General features: G+C 41.0%; 1 protein-coding gene and 1 non-coding gene across 2 annotated transcripts in view; one reads left to right on the forward strand and one right to left on the reverse strand.

Annotated features, from left to right (window-relative positions):
• The window catches only part of DIS3L2 (DIS3 like 3'-5' exoribonuclease 2), a 349252-nt gene that overhangs the window by 131249 nt on the left and 198479 nt on the right, over positions 1-19524 (forward strand). The window lies entirely within an intron of this gene.
• Positions 16931-16999, reverse strand: LOC116868001. Its single transcript, XR_004382723.1, has one exon. It is a non-coding gene; the product is annotated as a small nucleolar RNA SNORD49 (small nucleolar RNA).

The following is a 19524-nucleotide window of genomic DNA, read 5'->3' on the forward strand; positions in this document are numbered from 1 at the left end:
GGAGAGCAAGAGAGTGCACAGTGGAAGGAAGGACAGTAGGAAAATTTACTGACCATGGAGCTGGATGCAGGGCTCAGTGTGAGCCCTGCGGTCATGACCTGAGCTGAAATCAAGAGTTGGGTGCTTTACTGACTGCTTCACCCAGGTTCCCCAACAATTGGGGAAAGTTAAATTTAGACTATATATTAGATGACATTTTGGAATTACTGTTAATTTTCTTGTGTATAATGGTATTGAAGATATATAAGAGAATATCCTTGTTCTTAGGGAATTACTAACCAAAGTGCTTGGGGTGAAGTATCTTGATGTCTTTAACTTACTCTTATATGGGTTAGAAAAGCAAAAGAAAACTGTGTGTGTGCACATGTGTGCATCCCATGGGGGAGAAAGCAGATATAATAAGAGAAGGCAGATATAGTAAAATGTTAACACTTAGTGACTTAACAGGTATTTGTAATATCACTCTTTCAACTTCTTAGTAGACTTAAAAAATCAGTCAACAAACAAAGAGGCAACCCACGGAATGGGAGAAGATATTTGCAAATGACAGTAAAGACAAAAGGTTGTTATCCAGGATCTATAAAGAACTCCTCAAACTCAACACACACAAAACAGATAATCATATCAAAAAATGGGCAGAAGATATGAACAGACACTTCTCCAATGAAGACATACAAATGGCTATCAGACACATGAAAAAATGTTCATCATCACCAGTCATCAGGGAGATTCAAATTAAAACCACATTGAGATACCACCTTATACCAGTTAGAATGGCCAAAATTAGCAAGATAGGAAACAGCATGTGTTGGAGAGGATGTGGAGAAAGGGGAACCCTCTTACACTGTTGGTGGGAAAGCAAGTTGGTGCAGCCACTTTGGAGAACAGTGTGGAGATTCCTCAAGAAATTAAAAATAGAGCTTCCCTATGACCCTGCAATTCCACTACTGGGTACTTACCCCAAAGATACAGATGTAGTGAAAAGAAGGGCCATCTGTACCCCAATGTTTATAGCAGCAATGGCCATGGTCGCCAAACTGTGGAAAGAACCAAGATGCCCTTCAACGGACGAATGTATTAAGGAAGATGTGGTCCGTATACACTATGGAGTATTATGCCTCTATCAGAAAGGATGAATACCCAACTTTTGTAGCAACGTGGACGGGACTGGAAGAGATTATGCTGAGTGAAATAAGTCAAGCACAGAGAGTCACTTATCATACGGTTTCACTTATTTGTGGAGCATAACAAATAGCATGGAGGACATGGGGAGATGGAGAGCAGAAGGGAGTTGAGGGAAATTGGAAGGGGAGGTGAACCATGAGAGACTATGGACTCTGAAAAACAACCTGAGGGTCTTGAAGGGGTGGGGGGTGGGAGGTTGGGGGAACAAGGTGGTGGGTATTAGGGAGGGCATGTATTGCATGGAGCACTGGGTGTGGTGCAGAAACAATGAATACTGTTATGCTGAAAAGAAATTTAAAAAAATACCATTAAAAAAAATCTTAAAAAAAAATGGGCAAAAAAACCCATGTATTACTGAAAGGGAAGAATTGTCATGTTCTACAGCTTAAGCGTGTGGTTGAAGACCTGTCATTGATCTGCCCCAGGCTTTGGCTCCAAGGTATTCTAGAGTATGAAGTCTGTACTACTTATTGTTAAAAACTAACATAGTTAGATCTGCTATTTTCAGTTGGGTGTTTTTCCTAGTAATTAATTTTATTCAAAGAATTGCAATTTTATTTTCCATTACAAATACCAGTAATTGCTCAAAGTGTCAGTAAAGAAAATCTTAGATTTTATGTTATTTGAATAAGAGTAGATTAAGAAAGATCCTTGGAAGAACTAACGAAACCTTTAAATATTTTTGCAAAAATTATTGTTCTGATGAATGTACTATAAATGTCAAACAGAATGAGACTATAGCATATAATTTTTTTTAAATTATGTAAAAATTTAAAAAAGTAATAAAATTATATAAAAATCCTGTTGTTCTAGTAATCTTTGTTCTACATAGTATATGCTCCCATCGATGACCCCAAATTTGTAACATGTTTTTATTTTTATAAAATAAAGGTAATTTTTCCCACCATGATCTATAAAATTTGGTTCCCACTTTTTTCCTTTTTATTTTATTTTTTTAAAGATTTTATTTATTTATTTGACAGAGACAACAGCGTGAGAGGGAACACAAGCAGGGGAAGTGGGAGAGGGAGAAGCAGGCTTCCCGCCGAGCAGGGAACCCCATCCCAGGACCTGGGATCATGACCTGAGCTGAAGGCAGATGCTTAATGACTAAGCCATCCAGTGCCCCTGGTTCCCACTTTAAAGTAAATTTACTCAGGTTAATTTACCTGGGTGGCTCAATCGATTAAGCATCTGATTTAAGTTTGGTCATGATCTTGATGTCCTGGGATTCAGCCTCTCTTCAGGCTCCCTGCTCAGTGGGGAGTCTGCTTACCCTCTCCCTCTGCCTCCCCCGTGTGTGTGCTCTCTCAAATAAATAAATAAAATCTTTTAAAAGATTATTGAAGACTCCAAAGTGCTTTTGTGCATGTGGGTTATATCTATGAACATTTCTTTTAAAATTAAAACTAAGAAAACTTGAAAGTATTACTGCAAAATAAGTATACTTATTTCTAGTTGTGTTTCTGTGTACATTTAAGGAAAGTTTCAGATTTCAAAATGATTTATTCAGTGTTAATGAAATTATAGTAGATACAATCGCAGTTGGAATACTGAGAAAAAAGTGGAATTAACCTCTAAAATGTATTTGTTTATATTTTAAATCTAATATCTTAGAAAATTCTAGAAAACACAAGAATATATAAGCACGCATTCAATTAGTCAGTAGAGCAGGGGTCAGCAAAGGTATTCTGTAGAGGGCTATACAGTAAATATTTTCAGTGTTGTGGGCCACACACAGAGGCATAATACTAATGGACATGGGGCATTTGGCCTGCTGGCCAGCTTAGTTTGCTAATCCCTACTTTACACCCATGAGAGAGTAAGAGTGAAAACAACAAATAACATCTTAGAATTATTTTGAGAAGAGTCTTAATCTTATGGTCCCTCCAACAGGGTCTCAAACCACGTGTGGAGAGCCACTGGTTTAAACTGTTGGAACTGATAGTTGCTGAACAGGATTTTAGTGTGTTTTAATTATTTTTTACTGTTAGGAAATTCAACAGCTAGTTCCTTGCTTTAAGTGGTTATTGGATTGTTTTTGTCCCCCTTTTTTGGTCCTGTGGGGTGCTAATTATAATAATGCAGGCTAAAAATCTATCACCTCAATCCCTTTCTCAGCTGTGGGGTGTTTTGGGGGGACGGTTTGTGCCCAGTTTTGCTGTTTTGACGGTAGCCTGGTCTATGTACATCTTAATTTATCCAACCTATTCACATGTGAATTATAAAATCTTAGATCCTCTTAATATGCCTAATAGTTTGTATGTATCATTATCTTGCACATTTCTTACTAGAAAAAAATGAGTATTTTGTGGGTTTTGATATTAATTTGAAAGGAAATTTTTTTCTATCATTTTCCTTCAAGTAATTATTGATATATTTAAAAAAACCTGTTGTTGGGGCGCCTGGGTGGCTCAGTGGGTTAAAGCCTCTGCCTTCGGCTCAGGTCATGATCCCCAGGGTCCTGGGATCGAGCCCCACATTGGGTTCTCTGCTCCGCAGGGAGCCTGCTTCCTCCTCTCTGCCTGCCTCTCTGCCTACTTGTGATCTCTGTCTGTCAAATAAATAAATAAAATCTTAAAAAAACAAACAAACCTATTGGGGTTGTTTTAGTGTATTTTTTAAACTGGAAACCTTAATGAGTGCTCTTATTATTTCTAATAATCTTTTAGTTGCTTGTTTTGATTTTACACCTTTGAATTTGCACCATCCTTCCTAATTTTGTGCTGCTTACTTATTGCCTCATTTCACTGTCCATTGCTTTAAGAACTATATTACATAATAGTGGTGATTGCCGTCTTCTGGATTTTAATGGAAATGCTTTCAGTAATAAACCCTCAAGTACAGTGCTGGTTGTTGGCTTGAGACCAAGTTAACCAACTGTCCTCTTTCTTTTTTACTAAAAGTTTCTATTGGAAATGGATGTTGACTTTTTTCTTTTTCAAGTGCCTTTCAGCTTCTTTCAAGATACTGTTTTTCCCTTTGGCTTATTTACATGGTAACATAAAACACTGAATAAATCTTGCATCCCTCATGTGACCATGCCACTCATTTGGTCATGGTATATAGCATGTTTTCACATGTGACTCAATTCTGTTTGATAATATTTATTTGTAATTTTGGGGGCTTTGTGTAAAATGTGAGATTGGTGTGTGGTTTCTTTTTATTGTTCTCTTTTTGTTGTTTTGGTATTAAGTTCTATTAACTTGGTAGGAAGAATTGGGGAGCCTTTTCCTTAGTGCCTTGGGGCAGTTAAAACAGCATTGAGAATGATCAAATTTTCTCAATGATTGAAGCATTTAAAGAACTCATACTTGGAACATGGGCTAGGGTTTCTTTAGCCGGTACCTTCCTCCATCTCTAATGACCATTGTTTTCTGTAGGAATTTTTTTCCTTTTCTTGCATTGATTTAGATAATTCATGTTTTCCAGGAAAATCATGTATTTAAACCACATATTCTGATATATTGGAATAGAGTTGTACAAAATCTTTTCAGTTGTTTAATTTTCTCTGGATCTGTTATAACCTCTTTCAATTTTCCCCTCATTTTGAAATTGCTAGTGCCCTAATTTTTTAAAAAAGATTTTATTTATTTATTTGAGAGAGAGAAGGAGATCAGGAGCAGGGAGAAGGGTTGCAGGGAGCCCGATGTGGGACTTGATCCCAGGACCTGGAGTCACAACCTGAGCCGAAGGCAGACGCTTAACCGACTGGGCCACCCAGGTGCCCTGTTTGATTTTTAATAGAAATTTATTTTTTAGTGTTTTTATTTATTGTAAGTAATTTCTATTTTTATCCTTTATTTCTAAGTAATCAATAGAAGCTCTTGTGGGCTTAAAAAAAATTGTGTGTGTTTGTGTGTGTGTGTGTGTGTGTGTGTGTGTGTGTGTGTGTGTGTGTTAAAATACATAGCATAAAAATTTGTCATTTTAATCAGTTTTACGTATTCAGTTCAGTTGTATTAATTACATTCATGATTTTGTGCAACTGTTACTACTATCCATCCCAAAACTTTTCATCACCCTAAATAGAACTCTAGAACTGTTGAGCTGTGACCTTATTTCACCCACTGCAGCCTCTGATAACCACTAATCTACTTCCTCTTTATAAATTTGTCTGTTGTAGATACTTCATAAAAGTGGAATCATACAGTACTTTTCCTTTGTGTCTGTCCTATTTCATTAAGCATGTTTTCACAGTTCACTTGTGTTGTAGCTTGTATCAGCATGTCATTCCTTTTTGTGACCGAATAGTATTACATTGTGTGTACCACATTTTGTTCATCAGTGGACGCATGAACCGTTTCCACCTTTTGGCTATTGAAGAGTGACTAATGCTGAAATGAACATTGGTGCACAAGCATCTGCAACCCTGTGTTCCATTCATTTGAACATATACCTAGGAGTAGAATCGCTAGGTCATCTGGTAATTCTCTATTTAGCTATTTGAGGAATGTGAGGTTTTTGAAAGGATTTTTTTTGTTATGAAATGCATGGTTACTAGAAGGGTTAACAAAAACAAGAAATCATGATGAATTATAGGAAATCTTGAAGTAATAATAATTACATCTGTTCTTTATTGAAATATAACTGGAGCTTGCCCAGTTCTTTTTTTTTTTTTTTTTTTTTAAGATTTTATTTATTTTTTGAGAGATGGAGAGTGAGAGAGAGCATGAGAGGAGAGAAGGTCAGATGGAAAAGCAGACTCCCCATGGAGCTGGGAGCCCGATGCAGGACTTGATCCGGGGACTCTGGGATCATGACCCGAACTGAGGGCAGTCGCCCAACCAATTGAGCCACACAGGCACCCTTGCTTAGTTCTTTCATCAGCATGTCCTTTTTACTTCCTCTTCCCATTTAGTATCATGGAATCACTCCTGCCTACATGCCTGGTTTCTCTTTGACGCCTCAGCAGGCCTAGGGGGCTTGGGTTTCAGAACATTACAAGTAATTTATTTTATAATCTGTACTCTGCCCCAGTCTATCCCTTCCTTACAGCACCTGGAATAGGAAAGCCTTTCTTGCCCTTTTTAACACAAAATTATTGCAATAGAAATTTAAATAAAAGGGAGTAATCTATAATAAACTTTGTTCATGCTTTTATATGAAAATAGGAGTTTCCATGACTCTAGCATGCCCTTCTCAGTGGAGGTGAGTGAAGACTTGAAGGTCTCTGGAGTCCCCTTCCCCATGGCTCTTCTAGCACCCTTTTCAGTATGGTGCCCATCATTCTCTTGCTTGCTGTCCACTTCTAACTTTATTCCTGGCTCCCTGGATTATTTAATAATCCACTTTTCTTGGGCTTACTGGTCATGAAAAGGGAAGATCAACAGCTTTTTGCAATGGTGTCATTTTCTCCTTATTTCTTATCCCTTGTTCACTAGATTTCTGTTACCTTGGAATCACTCTCTTCCCAGTGCATCCACTAATCCCCTTCTCTGGTACTTTCCAGGTCAGGCCATTCCATGCTAATTACAAGTGTTGGATCTGTTTATAGTTACATTGTCATTGAAGTTGTAGAATTCTGGACCTGAATGGGGCCTAAAAGATCATGTGCTGTTCTTGACATGTGATAGTTTACCCCTAGGGTCTTTTGGTGGAGCACTTCACATTAATCATAAATATTTCATAGCACTGAATGAAAATAGTAAATTTGCTTTCAGTAAGACTGTGAGATAAACTTCACTTTTGTTAGAAATGATACAAACCTACTACGGTAACAGTGACTTTTCTCACTTATCAGAAGCTCTAATTAACAGCTATATGTTTTTGATTAAAATAACAACAGCAACAGTATAGCAGATTAATTTTCAATGCAGTTAAGTTACTAAAAATACTTCCAAGTGTGAGATCCTGGGCAAAAATTAATTTTTAAAAATGTGCTATAAAAAATCTGTTGTGATTAAAAGGTTAGAAACAACTGATCTAGTTCATTCCTTTTGTTTTACAGACGAGGAAACTGAGGCTCAGAGAAGTTACTTGGCTTGTCCAGTGTCCCACAGGAAGTTAGTGAGTTCATAAAAGAAAAATACCTTGTATTTACAGTAACAACAGACAATTTCTACATATGCATCATATTATTTAAAGAGCAAATCGTACCAGATCAATTGAATTTCTTTCTATAAGAATATGTTAGGCATTGTTTATTGCCCACCCAATGTCTATTTCCCCTTTTCCCTTTCCCATATGTGCCTAGATTTTCACCTGCTCCTTCCCCAGATCCTTGTACTTGGGGTGAAGTTGACCCCAGCTGCCAAGCTGAGTCTTGGTTGCCTTGTACCAGTTGCTTGGTATGCTTTCTTACCTTATGCCAACTGAACTTTCTGAAGAATTAGAAATGTTCTAATCTGTATTGTCCAAAACCGTAGCCACCAGCCATGTGTGGTTGTAGAGCGTTTGACATAGGGCTACCGTGACCAAGAAACTGAATTTTTAATTGTATTTAACTTAAATTAATTTTACTTTAAACAGCTAAGTATGATTCGTGGCTACTGTATTAGACACTGTAGCTTCGTACCATTTCCTCTTCCCATAGGCATATCTAATTGGGGTGATTTCCTGCGTGGAGTTCTGGGTTGTAAGTAGTTTCCTGATGGATATCAACAGGAAACATTTATCTCTAATTGCTCCTGACAGCTGTTCTAGGACTTGCTATTAGTGTTGTGAATAGAAGAATGGAGAACAGGAAAATATCTGGGCCCCTCCCGCCATTAGTGGGCCTTAGATCCACTGACCCTGAAGCCTGCCTGCCTTTCCTCTGGATTTCCAGGTGCATGAGCTACTGAGTCACTTTTAATATATATAAGCTGGTTTGTGTTGAATGTTTTGTCATTTCAGCCAAGAATATCCAAGCAAATAACGGAGGGCATGCTCTTTGCTGGAAAAGAAAGATGATTAAAGAGTAAAAATCTAGATGCTTGTTCTTCAGGTGAACTTAGTCTATAAGAGGAGTTACAGTAACAGATATGTGTTCTGGGTCTTGCCTGGGAATGGAAATTGCCTTCCCTAAAGTGGGAACTATAGTCTGCCCCTGTCCTCAGGGCCTTGGTTAGACCATGAGTAGACTCCTGGCCCAAAAATCTTCAACACATTGACTGGCCAGTGACCAGTGAGGTTTTTTTTTCTCCACAGCTTAAGGACTCTGGGGCTAAAAATGTGACATGGAATGATGTCTGGAGACACTTGGAAACAGAGGCTGCTAGTAATCGGACAGTGCACATAGAGAAGAGGAACAGATTTGCAGAGGAGGGAAGGATCCATTCGGGGGGGAAGGGCGGAAGGTGAAAGGAGGAGGGAAGATGAGAGAGAGGAAAAGAAAAAAAGTTTATTCTCTGGGCCATGAAGGATGAGTCTGGTTTGCCAGGTGAAGAAGGGTAAAAAATACTCTTGGTACAAACAGGGGCATAGAAGTGGATGATAGGTAGAGTAATATCTACAGTGTGAATAGAGCACTTCCCAGTGGGAAGTCTAGAGAGGAGGCTGGAAAAATAGGCCCTGGTGGGGTTTTGCCCAGTTATCTGTGGCCACGAAGAGACTGTGGTAGTGGCAGTTATGCAAGGTTGTTAAGGAAAGGAGACTTAGGAAGAGGGGAGAAATTGGGGCATGGCATGGGACTAGTTAAGGCTAGAGGCACTTGAAGACCTGAGCGGTGGCAGCTGGAATGCAGAAGAAGAGATTGGTTACCAAGATATTTCAGAACTAGAATTGGCAGAGTTGGATGACAGATCAGATATGGGACTTGAAGCAGAGGAGCATTCAGGAATGAGAGTAACTTGATATCTAGTTTAGTAACTGCATGAGTATTTATATGCTTTTTTTTTTAAAGATTTTATTTATTTATTTGACAGAGAGAGAGAGATCACAAGTAGGCAGAGAGGCAGGCAGAGAGAGGGGGACGCAGGCTCCCCGCTGACCAGAGAGCCCGATGCGGGGCTCAATCCCAGGACCCTGAGATCATGACCTGAGCGGAAGGCAGAGGCTTAACCCACTGAGCCACCCAGGGCCCCTAGTATTTACATTCTTAAATGAGAAAAAAACAAGACCAGTGGTGAGAGGGACTATGAATTCAGCTTCTGATCACATGTTGAATTTGAGTTATGGGAGGGTCATTCAGTTCATGACATCCAGTAGGCATCTGGAAATAGAACTGTAGACGCAGAGGAGGGATGGTGAGAATTACAGATCTAAACAATGTCATCAATTGGAGCTGTGGGAAATTGATGAGGTTATCAAGTAGATGGCCCACAGTTGGAATTTACCCAGAAGTAGTCATTGTCTTATAAAACCAAGGCACAAGCTGGTAAATAAGAAAAAGCCAGGGGCAGGATTGGGGGTTGGGAAGTAACTGATAAAGATTTTGAGAGTTTTGTAGAAGACCTAACAGAAAAGTGCATGGAACTAAGAGGGAAGTGATGAGTATTTTCAAGAAATAAAGGGATACTTCTCTTTCCTTAGCAGGTATCAAATGATTAAGATGATTTTCATTTAAAAAGACTAATTCTCACAATTATTTAAAATCAACCTTTAGTCAAGGAGGCTCTCTCTCTCTTTTTTGCATTGAATTGAAAGTGAATTAAAAGAGAAAAGTTCAGTTTGTTATTCATTGAACTGGGAAACTGAAAATCAGCTGTAGATGGGGACAGTTTTCATCTCCACTTCTCTCTCCCTGGGACTCTGGACACGATTGTCTGTGAAGTTTTCTGGTCTTTAGATTCTAAGAAGGGAAGGCTCAGTCAAGTCGATCTTCCCTAGTCATCCCTTTGGCCAAGCATCGTATTTAATCTGCTACCTAAGGTTTCCGATATATTTTTTTTCTTCTGGTAGAGACCCTTTCATTGACTCTACAGAGGATTACTTGCCTACAGGTCCATCTTCCTGGCATTGATTTCCCCTTTGGGTCACTCTAAATAATGTCCTTTCTCTCCTGAGAATTACCAACTAGGTTTTTCTAAGTCATGCAGTAACATGTCAAGGAATCTTTACTTAATAGAGCAGTGGTGACTGCAACCTTCTGAGATTTACAAAAAGCTGTTGAAGATTCTAACTAGTCCTATGGGAAAACAAAACAAAATTGGGTCGTGTGGCTCTGGATGGGGAGAGAGAACTGACAGCTGTCCTACTCTTGGGTATAGAATGTCCACCATTAAGGACAGATCTTATTTAACATTTTATAGGAGAAAATTGTGCCTGGTTTTCAGATATTGCTTAAAAAAAAAAATTCAAACATGAATGAGTTACCCCATCCCTGTAAGTGGAAGCAGCCTCCCACCCTTGCATACCCTTTCACTAGCCCTGGAGTGAAAGCTCAGCTACACAGTGAAGTCTCTCATCTCTGCTCCCAGTTAGCTGATCCCTCTTTGCCCAGTCCCCTCAACTCTGATTCATTTGCTTGAGTCAGAAGTCACAATAACTTATGAACTTGGTGGGTGTGGCCTAGGCTCTGACACTGTTTTTGATCCTCCTATTTCAAAGCACCTTTAGTAGCAGGTGGGCTTACTCTGGTACACTGGGGCCAGGATCCAAACCTGTCTAGTGAGGCCTGTTTGCATCTCTTACCAGGGAAGGGGGGATCCAACAAAATCTGGCAACACTCATAGTAGAGAGAAAAAGGTCCTGAACAAGAGCTTTTCCTAGTCATTCTTAGTGCTTCATTTTCCTTTTTATAAACACACACACACACACACACACACATACACACACACACACACACACACCCCTTCATCATAAATACCGGTCTCGACTTCTTCATAGATTCTTTCATAAATCAAATGAGGTAATGGAAGGGAAAGTATCTCACAAAGGTGAAAGCATAGCATCCCTTTATAGGCATTTCCAAATCATTTTTTTTTTTTTTTTTTTGAAGACTGTTGCCTCTTGGAACAATACTTGTCCAATGAATCTTCCCGTGGAGGTTCTCAGACCACATCTGTGATGAGCTCTGATAGCTCTTTTGGCAGTTCGTGCCCACTAGGGCTCTCCTGCCTGCCTCTCCAGCTTATATTCTGGCACCTACCCATCCAGACCTTAGATCCAGCCAAGCTGGGCTTCGTTGAGTAGGAGTATCATTCCTAAACCCTCCTTGTGCTTTTCTGCCTTCGAGCATCTGAGCCTCCTCTTTTCTGCCATGAATGCCGCCTAATTACTCATCTCCTGTGAAAATCATCCCTTTGGTCTTCAAATGTCAGTTGTCATTTTACATGTGTATTAATTATCTATTGCTGTGTAACAAACTGCCACAAACTTAGTGGCTTAAAATAACACTTGCATTTTTTGTGGGTCAGCGTAGCATAGAAAGAAGTATATATTTGGCTTCTGCCCCCAGTTTTTGACTCAAAGCTCCTAAAACCCTGGGAATTTCCTTAGCGATAGAGGTGCTAGGAGTATCTTTTGTTCTAATATTTGGTCTGACCCTGGTTCGTGACACAGAGCTCCTAAAAACCCTTTAATTTCCTGAATGGTGGGGGTGATGGGAATGTCTTACATAGCTCCTAAATCCCTTGGCACTTGCCGAGTGATTGGAGCATCTATTGTTCTATGAAGCAGCTCTGTGTGTGGACCCCTGGATAGCTTCAGGATGGAGGCTGGCTACCTAGAAAACCAAGCCATGATTAGAAACTTGACATTTTCAGCCCCACCTGCCATCCCCCAAGGAGGGGAGAAGGGCTGAAGATTGAGTACCAGTTGATCATGCCTATGTGATGAAGCCCTCAGAAGAGTTTTAGAACAGCAGGGTTTGGGTTGGTGAGTGGAAGAGTGGGGCACCCCACTGTGCAGGAACAAGAGCTCCTGCATTTGAGATCCTTCAGGACCTTGCCCTATATAGCTCTTCATCCTGGCTGTTCGTCTATATCCTTTGTTAAGTTTTTTGCACTAAACCTGTAAGTGTACATCCAGTGTTGCCATGAGTTCTATAAGCCATTACAGCAAATTATTGAACCTGAGGAGGGAGGATCATGGGAACTCCTCTCCCCAATACGTAGCCAACTCAGAAGTGTGGGTAACCTCAAAACCCACTATATACATTTGGTGTCTGAAGTTGGGGGCAGTCTCATGGGATTGACCCCTTAACCTGTGAGGTCTGTGCTAAGCCTAGGTAGGTAAGCATCAGAATTGAATTAAATTATAGGACAGCCTGAGAATTAGGGAATTGCTTGGTGCGGAAAACCCATGCATTTGGTGTCCAAGGTGTTGTGAGGAAATAAGGCTCTCCTTGAGTCAGGAATCTGGGCATGGCTCGGAGTTTCTCTCAAGGCTGTAATCAAGGTGTCACTCATCTGAAGGCTACGCTTATGTGGTTGTTGGCTGTATTCGATTCCTTGTGGGCTCTTGGGCTGAGGCCAGAGGCCGCCCTCAGCTGCTTGCTGCATGGGCCTCTCTCTGTGGCAGCTCTCTTCACTGGATCCAGTAATGGAGAGTCTGCTAACAGGGTGGGAGGTATGTCTTATGTAATCTAATCACAGAAGTGACATTCCTTCATCTTGGCCATATTCTGTTGTTAGAAGCAAGACACGGGCCCTTCCCATACTCGAAGGGAGGGGGTTATCCAAGGGTGTGAGCCCAGATGGTGAAGGATCAGTGGGGGGCCATCTTAGACACTGCTCATCGAAAGAGGTTTCCTCGGTTTTTTTTTCCAGCTAAATATATGATCTTTCTCTTCTGTGACTTTTCTTCATAGCTACTTTTTTTTTTTTTTTCAGTTTATATTCCATCACGGATCTTATTATGGTTGAATATTTTCTTTTCTTCCCTCACATAACTGTTTTTGCTCATCTTTCATCCTCTTGCAACTCTGAGAACAGAGTCTTCTATTCAGCAAAAGTCTCCCATTTTTTCCTTCTTTGAAGCTAAAGAAGGACCAAAGTTGCTCTCTTGCTTAGCACCAGAGTCCTTTCTGTCCACAGCAGCCACATAGGAGCCATTATAAAACCTTCAGATTCGCCAGTTGGGCATCAAAAGCAGTGACTCACTCATGTCTATATAACCTGGCTGGAGTGACCCACACGAGTCTGATTTGCATTTAGAGTTAGAGCTTGTTACCTTATTAAAGAGAAACAATTTTCCATCAGAGATGCTTTACGCATTAGCTGTTTTCGAGTGGTGCATTGTTCTGTTTCCAAGGGGGCCTGGTGGATCTCAGATAATGATGCAGTCTATAAAAATCAACTTCTTCAAGCTGTCTGTTTTCTTTTGCCTCCTAATGATCACTTTGTGGTCCTGCTTTTTTAGGTCACAGCAAGTGAACTGATAAAGAAGACTGGCTCTTGGAAGGGCAGCATTTTAATTCTGTCCCCTTTTCCCAACAGTGGGCTGGACCTTATCATTCCTGTGGGAGATGTTCAGTAGGGTATGCTTTAAGAGGCTGAAACATAAGAGAGAGAGGATATAGGTTTGATATATGTGGAATTGAAGACTCAGAACACAACAAAACTCATCTAATCTAGCTTCCCATGCTTTGAGACCAGTCTCTACTCAATCCTCCAAGATAGCTTAGCACCTTTTTCATTTTTTTAAGTTTTTTTTTTTTAATTAACATACAATGTGTTATTTGTTTCAGGGGTACAGGTTTGTGAATCATCAGTCTTACACAATTCACAGCACTCATGATAGCACATACCTTCCCCAGTGTCCATCCACCAACCACCCCGTCCCTCCCACCTTCCAGTCTCTTATGCTTTGTCTCCCTCTCTGGTTTCGTCTTGTTTCATTTTTCCCCTCCCTTCCCCTATGATCCTCTGTCTTGCTTCTCAAATTCCTCATATCAGGGAGAGCATGTAATTGTCTTTCTCTTATTGACTTATTTTGCTTAGCATGATACCCTCTAGTTCCATCCATGTCATTGCAAATGGCAAGATTTTGGGTTTTTTGATGGGTGCATCATTCATATATATATGTATCTCACATTTTCTTTATCTATTCATCTGTTGAGGGACATCTAGGCTCTTTCCATAGTTTGGCTATTGTAGACATTGCTGCTATAAACATCGGGGTGCAGGTACCCCTTCAGATCACTACATTTGTATCTTTAGGGTAAATACCTAGTAGTGCAATTGCTGGGTCATTGGGTAGCTCTATTTTCAACTTTTTGAGGAACCTCCATACTGTTTTCCAGAGTGGCTGCACCAGCTTACATTCCCGCCAACAGTGTAGGAGGGTTCCCCTTTCTCCACATCCTCGCCAACACCTGTTGGCGATTTCCTGATTTCCTGACTTGTTAATTTTAGCCATTCTGACTGGTGTGAGGTGGTAACTCACTGTGGTTTCGATTTGTTTTTCCCTGATGCCAAGTGATATTGAGAACTTTTTCATGTGTCTCTTTGCCATTTGGATGTCTTCTTTGGAGACGTGTCTGTTCATGTCTTCTGCCCATTTTTTATTGGATTATTTGTTCTGTGGGTGTTGAGTTTGATAAGTTCTTTATAGATTTTGGATACTAGCCCTTTATCTGATAAGACATTTGCAAATATATTTTCCCATTCTGTCAGTTGTCTTTTGGCTTTGTTGACTGTTTCCTTTGCTGTGCAAAAGCTTTTGATTTTGATGAAGTCCCAGTAGTTCATTTTTGCCCTTGCTTCTCTTGCCTTTGGCGATGTTTCTAGGAAGAAGTTGCTGAGGTCAAAGAGGTTGCTGCCTGTGTTCTCCTCAAGGATGTTGATGGATTCCTGCCTCACACTGCGGTCTTTCATCCATTTTTGTCTATTTTTGTGTATGGTGTAAGGAAATGGTCCAGTTTCATTCTTCTGCATGTGGCTGTCCAATTTTCCCAACACCATTTGTTGAAGAGACTGATTTTTTTTCCATTGGACATTCTTTCCTGCTTTGTCGAAGATGTTTGGCCATGGAGTCGAGGGTCCATTTCTGGGCTCTATTCTGTTCCATTGATCTATGTGTCTGTTTTTGTGCCAGTGTCTTGATGATTACAGCTTTTGTAATAGAGCTTGAAGTCTGGAATTGTGATGCTGCCAGCTTTGGTTTTCCATTTTTTGAAGTTTTGATGGATAGCTAGTCTTGAGAAGTCTGGGAAAGAAACACGGGTTTGATTTTAGTAAACACTGTGTTCTGGTGTTGAAATAATCACATCACATTAAGATTTAAAGGTTGGCCCCTTTAAGAAAAACTCCGATGAAAGTCAACTTAAACTTGGAGGAATCATCCGTCTGCTGGGAAAGATGCAGAATTAGTAAGTTAAAGCCAGCTACATTATGTGCCTACATTTTGGGTCTTTGGGGAGCCATGAGGCTAAAAGCCAATTAAAGCTTTAGTAGAGAGAAATTTAAAAGTGATTTCTTCTGGGCAAGAGAAAGATTTGGAGCAGAGAGTGCGAGTAAAGCAGGAGAGTGTTGATGATGTAATTAATACAGTTAACAGCTGGGAATGGGAATCAGTGCAGAGCCCCATCTGAGAAGATGACTCTGTGAGAAACTCAAGTTTGGGCCTGAAAGCTACACTATCTAGGTTTTGGCTTCAAATCAGGAACCTGAAGGCATCTCTGCATGGTCAGCCTGGTGAGGAGGGTGGCCAAACCTGCCACAATGAGTATGCAGATTAGAACAATATAAAAAATCGATAGCAAAGGGATTTTTCCTCTTACTGCTTGAGTATTAACTCTTTTCATCCCTTTATTCATCCTTTTCTCTTAATATGTCATGTCCTCCTTTCCCCAGTCTCTACCCATCTGTCTACTCTCAGACATTGTTATCTAACTGATGTTCCCAACCTCTGCCCGGAGATGTAGAGCCTTATCTCTAGCCTGCGTAGAGGACATTATCGTACTTGTATCCCATTGTCATCCCAAACTCAAAATTTGCCCCAGAGTGATTGGCTTCTTTCATTATCTTATCACTCAGCCAGATCTCTCAGAAATCCTGTTTTCTTTTCCATTCTCACTTCGTCAAACCTGTTAGGATCCTGAAGGCTGTGTGGCATCATGGGAAGGGCCTGAGGTGCCCGCATACATGAGGCTGGCACCCATGGGCAAGCCTGTTACTTGATCTTTGTAAGCCTCATTTCTTCTATCTCTCTAATCGGGTAATTGGCATGATAATACCTGCCTACCTCATTGGATTATTGGAGAATATAAAATGTGGTTGTGTATGTAAATCATGTAACACAGTGCCAGACGTGTGCAGTAGGTGCTCAATAACTAGTTAGTAGTTTTATTTTGAATGCACAGAGCACAGTGCCTGGCATGTTCAGGGCCACTGTTTGGAGATGCCACTCGCATTTGATCCTCCCCAGAATTGTCTTTCCCAGCTTGGAATGTAGTGGGTATCCTCCTCTAGCACTTCTCAACAGATAGTTTGGCTTGTAGGTTTCAGAGAAAAGCTGCTCTACCCCGCCCTCCATGGTCCCCCTCAACTTTCAGCCACCACGTTCGCAAGCGACTTAACGCCTAGACTCATCCCCTCCCTAATTTGTTTTCCTGCGGAGAAAGTGGCATCTCTGTCCTTCTGCCCGAGGCTAATCTTTACCCCGGGGTTCTGATACCATCCCTTCCTGCCCAGGGCCTCCTCCCAGTCCTCATTGTGCCGTCTTCAACCACACCTCCTGTAGTGGTTCTTTCCCATCAGCAATTAATCATGACCAAGGCTCCCTTATCTTAAAAAAATAAACTAATGAGTTCGTGAGTTCTCTGTACCCCTCTAGCTACCACCCTGTATTATTCCAGTCCTGCCTAGTCAGACTTCCGGAGCCTAGTCCACACCCTCGTTTCCTCCGTTTACCTTTCATTCCGTTCCCCACGCGTTGCATTCGGACTTCACTGTGTTTCCTTCTTTCGCTTCTGATGGCACTTCCTATAGATGATTTCATCAGAGCGGTGTTTCCTTCTTTCAATCTTCGAAAGGGTTGCCTGTGACCTTGTTATTCTAGGGCCACTCTGCTGACCATGTTGAAATGCTTGTTTTGTAGTTTTTTTGTTTGGTTGGTTTTTTGGTTTTTGTTTTTGTTTGTTTGTTTTGGTTGACTCACCCCACATTAGCCTGATTTTTCTCCTACTTTCCTAACTGTACCTCAGTTTCCTTGTAGGCTTTTCTGCTTCTGCTTTCTTAAATATTGGTGTTTCTCCCTGCTTTGACTCTTCTAATTCGAAACCTTCTCTGAGGAGGCCAGTCCACTCATCCATTTGCCCTCTGTACATAGGAGACGCCCTCATCTCCGCCTCTAGCCCAGACTTCTCTCTTAAGCATCAGATCACCTCAGACTTACCAAGTGCTACTAGAACTTAGATCGCCTCCTGGTTGCCTGGAGATGCTCTTCCTGTGGTGGCTCACTGCCCATTTGTCTACAGTGTGGCTCTCACACTTCAGTGTGACTCAGAATCAGAACCCCCTGGGAAGCTTGTTCCAACAAACTGCTGGGCCCCACCCCCCCAGAAGTCCTGAGTTCCTCCATCTGGGGGTGGGGCCTGAGAACTTGCACTTCTGGGAGTTCCCAGGTGATGCTGTTGCTGCTGGTCAGAGAACTCTGAGAACTTCTATTTAAGGAATTGATGCTGGTTTTCCCTATTCCTTACTCTCCCCTATGACCTCCCTCTTTTCCCTTCAATTAGCATTCACATAATCTTGTCAGTTTAGCCTTTTAACTACCTCTCTAGTGTGATTCAAGCATTAAAAGCTAACTGGCTTTTCTTTCTTTTTTTTCTTTTTTTAATAGATTTTATTATTTGAGAGAGAGAGAATGAGCAGGGGAAAGAGGCAGAGGGAGAGGGAGAAGCAGACTCCCTGCTGAGCAGGAAGCCCATTGTGGGGCTTCATCCCAGGAACCTGGGATCATGACCTGGGCTGAAGGCAGACACTTAACTGACCGAGCCACCCAGGCACACCTCTAAGTGGCTTTTCTGTCTCCTGTCTCACTTCTCCTGAATCTACTCTGAACACAGCCAGTGTGAGCTTTTTTTTTTTTTTAAAGATTTTATTTATTTATTTGACAGATAGAGATCACAAGTAGGCAGAGAGGCAGGCAGAGAGAGAGAGAAGGGGAAGCAGGCTCCCCGCTGCGCAGAGAGCCCGATGCGGGGCTTGATCCCAGGACTCTGGGATCATGACCTGAGCCGAAGGCAGAGGCTTTAACCCACTGAGCCACCCAGGCGCCCCTAGTGTGAGCTTCTTAAAGCATAAGTCCTGTTAGTCTCCTGCCTACTTTATTCTATAGCTCTGCATTGCCTTTGGAGTAAATCCAGACTTCCTGATGTTGACCTGGCCTCTGCCTGCCTCTCTCGCACCAGCTCTTTTGTTTCTCCTTACTTCACACAGAAGGCACCAAGCATTCAGAAAAGTAATGAGTACTTTAAATATACATTATATAGCAGTCATTGAGTGCCTCCTGTTTCTAGCCACTGTTGCACTTTTACACACATTAACTCCATTTAATTTTCCCATTAACCCTATAAGATTGGTTACATTTTACAGAGGAGGAAATGTCACCCATTTTATAATGTTACCATCGTCCTGAACACCAACCACGTCCAGTCAGTTGTGCCCAGGATGACAAGGTTGTATTCCCTCAAAACTCACTGTAAGAGCTAACAATGATAATATTGATAATGATAATGATAATGATAATGATAACAACAACAATATTAAGAGTATCTAACAGTTTTGGTTATTGTACTTTGTGCCAGGGTACTCCCTGTAAACATAAATCATGTAAACTATTCCAGATTTACTGGGGAGGAAATTCACAGGGAAGGAATAACTTGTGTCAAAATCACATAATTCAAGGTCACAGGACGGAGGTTTGAATTTAGGTCTTGTGACTTCAAAGCTCATGCATTTAACTACTCTATCTTTCCTATGGGTGGAAGCAGTGAAATTGTATTGAGAGCTGTTTATTACTTGCCATCTTGTAAAATTTAAAAATTTTCAATGTCTGTAACTGAATTATAAAATTTTTGGCAACCCTCTCCTCCTCATTGGAACCCACCCACACGTAACTTTCTTCCAGATCTTATCATATTGTGGTGGTTGGACTTGGAGTCGTGCTGGGTTCTGACACCCCCTCTACTAAATACTTCTTTGGATAAACCCTGGGATAAGTTCCTTTACCTCTTTGAATGGCTGATGGCTATTCTCTAAAAATCAAAATAGTAATACTTCCTTCATGGGGTTGCTGAGAAAAATAAATGTGAGAGTACCTGCCTCTTCTCTCTGTTCCTCGTGCTTTTGCCTTAGGAAACATTTGGCATTATCATAGTGGCTTCCTTACTATCTCCTACTGTCTTCCTTACTATCTCCTGTTGTGTTTCCTGCACAGGTCACAACTGTCCCCTCCCCTGTTCTCACCTGTCACTCTCCCTAACTATGCTCTACAGTGCCACCTGAAAAATATTTGTAAAATATAAAT

This window comes from Lontra canadensis, unplaced genomic scaffold (assembly GCF_010015895.1).
Source record: "Lontra canadensis isolate GAN:19392208 unplaced genomic scaffold, GSC_riverotter_1.0 scaffold13, whole genome shotgun sequence".
Taxonomy (NCBI): Eukaryota; Metazoa; Chordata; class Mammalia; order Carnivora; family Mustelidae; genus Lontra; species Lontra canadensis.